At 41.0% G+C, this 12053-nt stretch overlaps 1 long non-coding RNA gene across 1 annotated transcript; it reads left to right on the top strand.

Annotated features, from left to right (window-relative positions):
- The first annotated feature begins 940 nt into the window (after positions 1-940).
- LOC311248694 lies at positions 941-8956 on the top strand. The gene is made up of 7 exons (XR_014620973.1): positions 941-1046; positions 2371-2400; positions 2572-2626; positions 2875-2959; positions 3398-3471; positions 4243-4368; positions 8835-8956. It is a non-coding gene; the product is annotated as an uncharacterized lncRNA (long non-coding RNA).
- Positions 8957-12053: the final 3097 nt, after the last annotated feature.

Raw genomic sequence — 12053 nt, 5'->3', positions numbered from 1 at the left:
AGCACAAGGGCTGGAAGCAGTAGGGAGCAGCTAGCTATATAGCTTAGCACAAGGGCTGGAAGCAGTATAGGGACCAGCTAGCTATAGCTTAGCACAAGGGCTGGAAGCAAGCAACTATAGCCTATAGTTTAGCACAAGGACTGGAAGTAGGGAGCAGCTAGCGCTCTGTAAAAAAATAACTCTGACGCACAGAGATGAAATTGATGAAATTGAATTGGGTGATGGTGTTGGAGGTCTGACCCCCCACCCTGACCGCCTGGGGTCTTTCACTCAGAAAGTCCAGTACCCAGGCGCTCAGGGCGGAGCTCGGACCCAGCTCGATCAGCTTGTCCACCAGTCTGGTGATGGGGACTATGGTGTTGAACGCTGAGCTGTATGAACAACAGTCTCACATAGCCCCCCTTCTGACGGTCAAGGTGAGAGAGGGTGCTGTGCAGTACCTGGGAGACCGCGTCGTCAGTGGACCTGTTTGTCCTGTATGCAAATTGCATAGGGTCCATATCACTGGGGAGGGAGGCACAAATGTGGTCCTTGACCAGCCTCTCGAAACATTTCATGACCACAGAGGTGAGTGCCACCGGTCTGTAGTAATAACTGTGAATTGAACTTGCATTGCTGCACTATAGTCCATCCGTTGCAAGTCAACGCCCCCCCCCCCCTCCATCCATTAACTCAACTGGACTGTCACTGTAATATTTATGTACAGTTGTACAGTGTCCCCCACCCACCCCTCCTACCCAACCCCCCCACCCACCCAACCACCTCCAATGTACAGTCAGATTGGTTATTTTTGGTTGAGGTTGAAAAAGCTATGTTGATTCAATATTTAATTACAGATACCATTTCAACATTTGAAAACTGTCGTTGAATCAATTTAGTAGATTCCCCCTCCCCTCCTCCCCCTCCCCTCCCCTTCGAGAGGGTATAGTCCTAAGCAACTCGCGAGACCTAGAAGATCTCACGGGACTTGAGGTATTCAAACACTTTGGCGCGATGGATGGTGTCTTCACTGACTGCTTGACAAATAGTCTGAGCCAAACTCCTTGGTAAGTCATTGACAATATTATGTATTATGCCATTCACATACCATAATCTTGCTGTCATCGTTTGACTACATGCTACTTTGTGAATTATTACCGTGGTGGCAACTAGTAGGCTAGAACGAAGCTTGTTAGCATTATTAGCTAACATGCTAGATGGTACTTAACTGGTAAGTGAGTTCTTATGGGAATAGTATGATTCCGTTCAGATACCATCACCGGGCTGTTATCGTTTGACTAAATGTTATCTCTGTGCCGTGGCAAATAGTTTGGAGCTTGTTTGAGCAAATAGTGATGCATATTATTATAGCTACTAACGTTAGCTAGCTATCATGCTAGCTAACGTTATTCTGCCATTTTGTTTCGTGATTAAAATGTACGTTTTTAATAGTTACATAAGCATTGTTGTAACTAGTGTTAACAAATACTTTATTATAGTTCAATTGTGTTAAACTTGGGACACAGCCATGGCTCTATTTTATTTCGTTTTGTATGTGAGGCATTTTAGCTTGCAGTTGTTGTGTTGCATTGTGGGTCTTCAGCACAAAGTAATCCCTTGCTGAGGGTAAGATGGTTTTCTGTCTGCTCAGACTCAGAATACTTAATTAACATGATCTGTGCTTCATAAAAAAACAGATATTATTTATCTGGTTTGGTTATTTTGCACAGTAAATACTTATTCAGGCCTACCTGCAATTCAGAATTTAATACCCACCCCTCCTACCCAACCCCCCCCCCCCCCCCCCCCACTCCTACCCAACACCCCCCCCCCCCCACTCCTACCCCCCCCCCCCCCCCCCCCCCAACCACCTCCAATGTACAGTCCCACCCCCACCTACCCAATCCAATGTACAGTTTCTACGCCTAATGTATATACTCTTTTCTTTCTGGACTCTTTTTGTATCACAAATACAGTACTGTAATTGCAAATCTGGTATGTCATAAATGTATAGATGTAGCAGTACTGTCTATCTGTATGTCATGTATGTCATATATGTTACGATGAAATGGAAATGGGGGACCCTGGTGGAAACAAGACGAAAGTCTTTCTCTGGTCTGCATCCCCTTAACAATTGTATGTATTGAGCTGTACTGCACTGTACCCATTCTGCAATCTGTTAATAAAGTTTTCATTCATTCATTCATTCAATCCAGCAGGGCGGCAGTGATGTTCATTCTGCCTTTTGTTATATATAAAAAATGGGGCTTTGAAAGACTGACATATTTGAACTTCTAGCTCCTGCTACTCTAAACATATATATATATATATACACAGTCTTGATAAATTGCATACAAGGTTTTTTGAATATTTTGATCGTCTTCTTTTTAGAATTCGCTGGCAATCATCGCCGCTATCAAGGTGAGTTAACTAACACATTCTCAAATCATGTTTTGTTTTTACCACCAGACATGCGCTAGGTATATGGAGCTAGGTACACTTGCTACTGTAGGTTATATGGTGCTCATTGATAACTACTTTGATGGTGCTTATTTTTTCCTTATTTTGTTAATTATGTTGCTCTTTCTCTAGGAATGCCAATGTATAACTCCAGCCCCTATTACCACACTGCCATTGATTCAGCTCAGTAAGTATTATCTTTCAATTCAATATTGTCTGTCTCTCTCACCCCACTTCAAACTTCACACCTTTATCTGTGTTTTCATCTCTGTCTTTCTGTCTCTCTCACCTCGACCCCCTCCACTTCACACAACACCTACATTGCCAAAGCCTTTGTCATTTGATGACACAGCAGTGCTATGTCTGTCTCTCCCTCTATCTCCGTCTCCCTCTCTCACTGGCATAACATTTTTATTGTCGTATTCAATATTTCAGAGATTCTTCGCCAGAGGAACTTGAAGCCATTCCTGAATTACCACCAGAGACCAGCAGTTGCACGCAGGCAGAGACTGCCTGTAGCGTGAGTTGAATTTTATACACAAGTTCACTGGTGTTTATTCTTATATAAAACGTCTCTAAAGACGTATGTTTACCTTTGCATTGATTGGCGGATTTTTGACTGAAGACATTGGATCTTTCCTGCTCTCCCATCCAAGTCCCAGGTTGTAATGACGTAATCATGACACTTAGTTGATTTTGAGTAGACAATTACTCGTTGCATCTGGGCTCATAGTCATAGCCATATAGGAATGACCGCTACACCGTCGCGCCAATAGCGGCCGAGGGAGGGAGAGTTAAGCGATTTCTTTGTCATTCAGACAGATTCTCCTATCTGCACCTATCTGACACGTATAGCCACTGATGGTGGAGAAGTGCTGTCCAATTAGCCATTTTGGGGAAATTCAGGCATAAAATAATATTCTGTTGTGTGTCACTGTCAAACAATCCAATATTTCAGAGATTCTTCGCCAGTTGCGGGAAGTATGTCACCACCTGAAGACGCAGACCACCACCTGAAGCCCATGTAGAATTGTGAGTTGAATTTTATACATGATAGATCAGTGGTTCTCAAACTTTTTACACCAAGTACCACCTGAGAATGTAGCTGGCTCTCCAAGTACCACCATATGACCGGTGTTAAAATACAGTCTATTCAGCTATGCACAGTTCACGCAGGAGGCAAATGTATTCCTAATACCATTATTTATTGTTAACTTTTGTCAGACACAGCCACAATGTACAAAGGGATAGCACTAGAACTAGCAAACGCGTCCACACAACTCATACAATGCAAGGGCATTGAGAACATAATAACTAACATTCTCACATAGCAAGTGAGAAAATTAAGAACAACTGTATTTCAGCAAATGTACTTAATCTCTATCTCTCTCTCTCTCTCTCTCTCTCTCTCTCTCTCTCTCTCTCTCTCTCTCTCACACAGCAAGCAATTGTCCATCATCTCTCTCTCTCTCTCTCTCTCTCTCACACACACGCACACACACACACACACACACACACACACACACACAATTATTTTGTTACAAAAACTTAATTTCCTGCATTCTGGTGCAGGACTTTTTGAAATTTGACCCTTTAAATGCCAGTTTGTGTGATGGCATCACAAATTATTGTTAAAATAAACACACAAAGTAAAATATGTTCAATAGGATAGGAGCCCCGCATTTAGTGATCTAGGAGGCAAGTATTTTGTAATAAGATCAGATAGATAGAGCAATCACAAAATAAAGAAATGAGGCTCATCGTGCTCGCAAGCCACTGTCTAAAGTCTAATTGTGTTCTCAGAGGGATGACACTGGTGATCTACACCTCTACCAGAGGCCAGCAGCCAGAGGGGGACCCTGCTGACCACAAGGCCATCTGAATCATCCTATGCTGAATTGACATGGATGGCATCTCCCTTAAGCTGATGTGAGTATAACTTCCATGTACAAACACAAACACACCCACTCTATCTATATCTCTCTTCTAGGACATGTCATCATCATCAAACCTTTATTTAATTCTTGGGAGAACAGTAGGGTTGTAAAAAAAAGTGTAAACATCTTCAAATCATTATTAACACATCCACGCTGTAAAGGGTTATTGCCCGCCATGCTTTGACCGCCAGATCTCGCAAGTAGGGTCGAGCTGCAGACTCGGAGCCTCGGTCCAGATTGGAACTTCCGCTCGGAGCCTCGGTCCAGATTGGAACTTCCGCCCTGCCACAGGACTATTACTCCTGTGACAGGGCAATGCGCTGATTGGCGGAAAGTACGGAAGTATCTCGAAGTACGTCTGACGTATCTCGAATTACGTCTGACGTTTCTCTACGTTAGCGAACATTAAACGTTGTATTCATAAAATAATATAAATTCAGCAGCATGGGGAGGGCCGGGGGGAGGGGAGGTACAGGTAGTAGAAGACATAGAGGTACAGGTCACATAATTATAGTACAGTGGAGAAGTAAAAATAGAATAAAAAGGCAGTGGAAACAATATACAATATTATTAACTCTAATAATAACACGCCTCGCGGGCTCATTATAATACGAGAGCCGTGGGTCTGCATTGTATAGAGCGGATCCCCCGGCCGTATTCAAGCGCTGGAGCGCTTTGCGATGGATCAAACTGTATTAATATAGTAGTAATAATAGTAGTTGGCTAGTTGCGCGCTTCTGGCCACCTCCCGCAGTGCGCGCATACACACATACTGTCTGTAGCCTATACAGTACGTGCAAAATTAGTTGTCAAGAGCCAATCGCACAGGTTGCCTCATCTCATCTGGCTCTGCAAATAGATCTAGAGTCTGAATATCATATATAGCCTGCTGATGATCTCTCTCTCTCTCTCTCTCTCTCTCTCTCTCGTCTCAAATCCATTCTGAGAACGGAATGCAGTGCCCGCGACGAGGGTCTTGATTGATTGATTGATTGATTGATTGATTGATTGATTGAAAATTGTATTAACAGATCATGCTGGACCTACAAAACAGTACAGTACTGTTTCTCATTCCTGTACTGTTGTTTATACTCTGCTCCTGTGTTGTAACCCAACCCCCTCCAATGTACAGTAAATGACCAAGTATGGTTTTGTCAATATTCCAATGTACAGTTTTGCTTGTACAGTTGCACAGTGTCCCCCACCCACCCACCCCTCCTACCCGACCCCCCCCCCCCCCCCAAGGCGAAAGTCTTTCTCTGGTCTGCATCCCCTTAACAATTGTGTGTATTGAGCTGTACTGTACTGTACCCATTCTGCAATCTGTTAATAAAATGTTCAATCAAGAATGGAGTGATTGACAGTGTCAAAGGCCTTTTGTAGGTCCAGCATGATCTGTTAATACAATTTTCAATCAATCAATCAATCAATCAATCAATCAAGACCCGCGTCGCAGGCACTGCATTCCGTTCTCAGAATGGATTTGAGAGAGATCATCAGCAGGCTATATATGATATTCAGACTCTAGATCTATTTGCAGAGCCAGATGAGATGAGGCAACCTGTGCGATTGGCTCTTGACAACTAATTTTGCACGTACTGTATAGGCTACAGACAGTATGTGTGTATGCGCGCACTGCGGGAGGTGGCCAGAAGCGCGCAACTAGCCAACTACTATTATTACTACTATATTAATACAGTTTTATCCATGGCAAAGCGCTCCAGCGCTTGAATACGGCCGGGGGATCCGCTCTATACAATGCAGACCCACGGCTCTCGTATTATAATGAGCCTGCGAGGCGTGTTATTATTAGAGTTAATAATATTGTATATTGTTTCCACTGCCTTTTTATTCTATTTTTACTTCTCCACTGTACTATAATTATGTGACCTGTACCTCTATGTCTTCTACTACCTGTACCTCCCCTCCCCCCGGCCCTCCCCATGCTGCTGAATTTATATTATTTTATGAATACAACGTTTAATGTTCGCTAACGTAGAGAAACGTCAGACGTAATTCGAGATACGTCAGACGTACTTCGAGATACTTCCGTACTTTCCGCCAATCAGCGCATTGCCCTGTCACAGGAGTAATAGTCCTGTGGCAGGGCGGAAGTTCCAATCTGGACCGAGGCTCCGAGTCTGCAGCTGGACCCTATTGGATCTCGCTGTACAGCGTTATTGAGATCAATATTGAATTTTTTCGCCATGGCATTCAAAATTCATATATACACCCATGGCCGCCTAGTTATAGTTGAAAGTGGGGGTGCAAGATTCTTTTTTATTCTTTTTTTTTATTTTATTTTTTTTACATTTAATGAACACCTGTATGTGCAATTTCCTGCAATATAGAGCCTTCAATCTTGACCAAAATAAAGCTGCTCTTTTCACTATAAAACTCAGTTTATATTGCAGTATGATAGCTATAATAATAATAACTTCACTGCGAGGGCTCTTTTAGCTAACGCTAGCTAGGCACGTATGATAGCCAATTACTATTATAATAATAATAATAATAATAACTTTCCCATCCTCCCAAAGCCCCTCCGGCCCCGTTCACATCCGCAGCGGCAGTACCAACAACAACAACAATTAATTGACGCTATCAATAGCCCCAGTGAGCGCGGCGGCTGGCTGAATGAATGAATGAAAACTTTATTTAACAGATTGCAGAATGGGTACAATACAGTACGGCTCAATACACACAATTGTTAAGGTGATGCAGACCAGAGAAAGACGTTTGTCTTGTTTACATCAGGGTCCATAGCCCCTTTCGTGACTGTGCTGCACCGAGTGAATCCACAGTCACTTGCTCCTCAATGGGAAACCAACCTAGATTTACCCTGAAGGACTGGTTCTGGCCGAACCGTTCGTTATACAAGTATCACAGAGACATTACAAATGTGCTCACAGTTGCACGAGGGTTTCGGACAGAGATACGGGATGGTGCGCAGGCGCTGTGATCACCCAACGGCGGAAATAATGCCGCTTTGAGCAGTTTATAAAAAAATATTAAAAATATTTATTAGCAACGCCGAGCTTTCAAACCATCCCGTATCTCTGTCCGAACATATACAGAAATAAATACAGTAAAAACATACATGACATCATGACATTTATGGCATAGGGACATACATGACATACAGGTATATACTGTAGTACTGTTACATTTGTGACATATACGATATGCAAATAATATACAGTACTGTTACCCAGAGATCCTAACAGAAAATATTATATATATATGATGGGGATGAGACTGTACATTAGGAGGAGGGGGGGGGGGGGTGGACATTTACGGTGGCCAGTTTCGAATTGCAGTCTCCCGTAGGTGCTCTTTAAGAGCGGTTTTGAATGTGGGCAGGGGTAAAGTGGGTTTTAGGAGTGAGGTTAAGCAGTAGTCTGACCAGTTTGTTTTGTGATGTTTGTAATCTTGTTTTTAGTGCCTTTGAGGTGCTTTGGTACCATGAGGTGCAGGCATAGTCGTAGTACCCTTGAATGAGTACTGAGAGTACCCATGATTTTTGCCATTTTGTTATCGTGAAATTGGTATTAAATTTAATTCTGATTGGCATTAAAAAGTCTTAAAGCCTTAAATCTGACTGGGCTAAACCCTGGTTATTTTCAGCCCAATTTATTCATTTCACTGCAAACCATCTGATCAATATATCACCCATACTACATAAAGCATTTACTGACGATCACGTAATTATAAACGCCGCCCCCCCCCCCTTTCCTCCGTGCATGATGACGCATAACGTATACGATCATATACAGTTGAATTTTTTAATATAGCGTGTCTAGGGAATAAACGGCAATCGATGCATTTAGGTCTATAACTCACGTTCTAGGAATTACTACAGGAAATGATAAAACATACTTATATTCTAGAAGGTATTTTTGTATTTTTGTATGAATGAAAAAGTATAACGTTCCTACATCCTGAACAATAGATAATCGATGTTGAATGCAGGCATTAAAGTGTTCCGTCTCAAGACGGATTTCCGTCAATTTGATTGGGGAGATCCGTCAATTTGATTCGCAGTCTAACGGAATTGACTACCTGGTATAATATGATTTGTAGATGCATACAGATTGAAACAAAATTGAGCCAATCAGAGGCGCCAAATATCATGAAAAGGGAATTTTTTCTACCGAGGCGGCGCCAAGCAGTCATCACTCAGGGACTCGAGTGGTTGCAGCTGGAGGCTATTGGGCGAGTGACATTTGCGAGGTCTGTCCGCCACATGGCAGGGTAACAAAATAGTTGTGTCCCCTGCTGTGGTTGTGAGTATAGTATACGTTTATTAGCTTAACTCCGTAGCAACATCACACAGGTGTATCTGTAGACAGTCTCCTCCCCACCGTATATATCTTTTTTCCTACCACCCACCCCCTCCTAATGTACAGTCCCGGACTTTCCAGTGAATCATAGTGTCCTTTTTTTTCATTTTCCCAGATGCACCATGCACCAAGGATCCAGCTGATTACTGCCAATCTGGAGGATTGTTCCTTATCTGCTCTTCACTTGTGCCACTGATTCATTGACCTTTTGTGGTGTGGTATGTTTTGATTTTTACTTAGTAATACACTGTATAGTTGGGATTCTGAATTAAACAGTATAATGTTCACATATATTATGGAGCCCCCAGGGGTCGGGAGAATATTGTGGAAAACAATATAAAACTGAAATGGTAAAGCTAAAAAACTGTAGACCTGACCACAACCCCCTCGGTTCAACAGCACAATATGTTGCTTTCTCCGCTTTTAAAAGTTGAAATCATCTGATGACATTGAAGGGATAGTTCAGAATTGTGGACATAAAGTTTAATTTACTACTTGGCCATTATGTTATGTTCAATGGACTGCACTTATATAGCAATAGCGCTTTTATCCAAAGCGCGTATGGCCTCTCATTCACCTATTCACACACATTCACACACCAATGGTGGCAGCTGCCATGCATATTGATCCATAAATAGTGTTTAGATTGTACTTCTATAGGTTTTTAACTTTACATACTGTATTTAAACATTATATTTGAACAAACACTGCAAGCTAAAGTTTTAAATCATTTGAATCTGTTTTATACAGCACACTTGCTTCCAAAATAAAGCAGTTTTACAATCCTGATCGTTTGTTAACACTTGAAGCTTTTTGTTTCTAACAATCTGTACAATAAAAGTGTTTCTCTGCTGAACTTTGAGTTCTGTCACTTTATTGAAGGAGTTTGATTGTAATAATTGAGGAAAAACCTGTGAAATAACAGTGTTTCACTGCTGAACTTTAAGTTCTGTCACTTAATTGAAGGAGTTTGATTGTAATAATTATGGGAAAACCTGTAAAATAACAGTGTTTCACTGCTGAACTTTAAGTTCTGTCACTTTATTGAAGGAGTTTGATCGTAATAATTGAGGAAAAACCTGTGAAATAACAGTGTTTCACTGCTGAACTTTGAGTTCTGTCACTTAATTGAAGGAGTTTGATTGTAATAATTATGGGAAAACATGTAAAATAACAGTGTTTCACTGCTGAACTTTGAGTTCTGTCACTTAATTGAAGGAGTTTGATTGTAATAATTATGGGAAAACATGTAGAATAACAGTGTTTCACTGCTGAACTTTGAGTTCTGTCACTTAATTGAAGGAGTTTGATTGTAATAATTATGGGAAAACATGTAAAATAACAGTGTTTCACTGCTGAACTTTGAGTTCTGTCACTTAATTGAAGGAGTTTGATTGTAATAATTCTGGGAAAACATGTAAAATAACAGTGTTTCACTGCTGAACTTTGAGTTCTGTCACTTAATTGAAGGAGTTTGATTGTAATAATTATGGGAAAACATGTAAAATAACAGTGTTTCACTGCTGAACTTTGAGTTCTGTCACTTAATTGAAGGAGTTTGATTGTAATAATTATGGGAAAACATGTAGAATAACAGTGTTTCACTGCTGAACTTTGAGTTCTGTCACTTAATTGAAGGAGTTTGATTGTAATAATTATGGGAAAACATGTAAAATAACAGTGTTTCACTGCTGAACTTTGAGTTCTGTCACTTAATTGAAGGAGTTTGATTGTAATAATTCTGGGAAAACATGTAAAATAACAGTGTTTCACTGCTGAACTTTGAGTTCTGTCACTTAATTGAAGGAGTTTGATTGTAATAATTCTGGGAAAACATGTAAAATAACAGTGTTTCACTGCTGAACTTTAAGTTCTGTCACTTTATTGAAGGAATTTGATTGTAATAATTCTGGGAAAACATGTAAAATAACAGTGTTTCACTGCTGAACTTTAAGTTCTGTCACTTTATTGAAGGAGTTTGATCATAATAATTTAGGAAAAACCTGTGAAATAACAGTGTTTCACTGCTGAACTTTAAGTTCTGTCACTTTATTGAAGGAGTTTGATCGTAATAATTTAGGAAAGACCTGTGAAATAACAGTGTTTCACTGCTGAACTTTGAGTTATGTCACTTAATTGAAGGAGTTTCATCGTAAATGTAGGGAAAACTTGTGAAATAACAGTGTTTCACTGCTGAACTTTAAGTTCTGTCACTTTATTGAAGGTGTTTGATCATAATAATGTAGGAAAAAACCTGTAAAATAACAGTGTTTCACTGCTGAACCTAACCTGTCAATTAACAGTGATTCTCTGTTCTCGGGTTCTCAAATAATAAACAGAATTATCTGTAAATTTATTGCTTTTCCACTTTATTTTAATTAGGGTATTTCAATGTAAATTTTACACTAATTCAATGTCCCCAAACTGCCAGACTTTTACCGTTTTTCTACCGATTTTTTTTTACAGTGTGGCTTATTCCCACACATTAATGGCTTAGGTAGAAATCCCATCCTATCAGAGGTGAAGCCAGCTGGAAGCATGGTGTTCAGATAACAACCTGGAGCCCCCCCCCCCCCCTCTCACCCCCCACTACCCATCAGCAGCCATCAGGCTCCACAACACCGCAGCTGGAGAACCATCAGGCTCCACAACACCGCAGCTGGAGAACCATCAGGCTCCACAACACCGCAGCTGGAGAACCATCAGGCTCCACAACACCGCAGCTGGAGAACCATCAGGCTCCACAACACCGCAGCTGGAGAACCATCAGGCTCCACAACACCGCAGCTGGAGAACCATCAGGCTCCACAACACCGCAGCTGGAGAACCATCAGGCTCCACAACACCGCAGCTGGAGAACCATCAGGCTCCACAACACCGCAGCTGGAGAACTAACGGCTGCAGAACTCGAGAACCGTTAGGAACGTCTGACCACTAAGTGTGTCCGACTCTTAACCACCAAAACCTGCACGGACTACACGTATGACTTATATATCATGCCAGTTAGGGCACCTTGTGTCTACTGTTTACTCTTACTCATAGTTTATATTCAAATTAAAATGTGTTATTGCCTATATTTATTGTAACATATAATATAAGCTGCGGTTAACTTTTTTGTTAAGTTAAAGGGATTAATATATTTGTTTTGTAAAGTTTTTAATTAGTACACTCATTTGAGTATAGTGGAAAAGGGGTAGGATTAAATAAGTGTATACTTCTTCCTACTCCTTTTCGAACATGAACATTGAGTTATGTTTTGCTTTTGCTTATTTTTTATAAAAAAAATGTATTTAATTTCTTGAGATCAATGATTTGTTTTGATTTTATATTGTTT

Source organism: Notolepis coatsorum (genome assembly GCF_963971535.1).
Source record: "Notolepis coatsorum genome assembly, contig: SCAFFOLD_889, whole genome shotgun sequence".
Taxonomy (NCBI): Eukaryota; Metazoa; Chordata; class Actinopteri; order Aulopiformes; family Paralepididae; genus Notolepis; species Notolepis coatsorum.
This window is presented reverse-complemented; position numbering and strand designations above follow the sequence as displayed.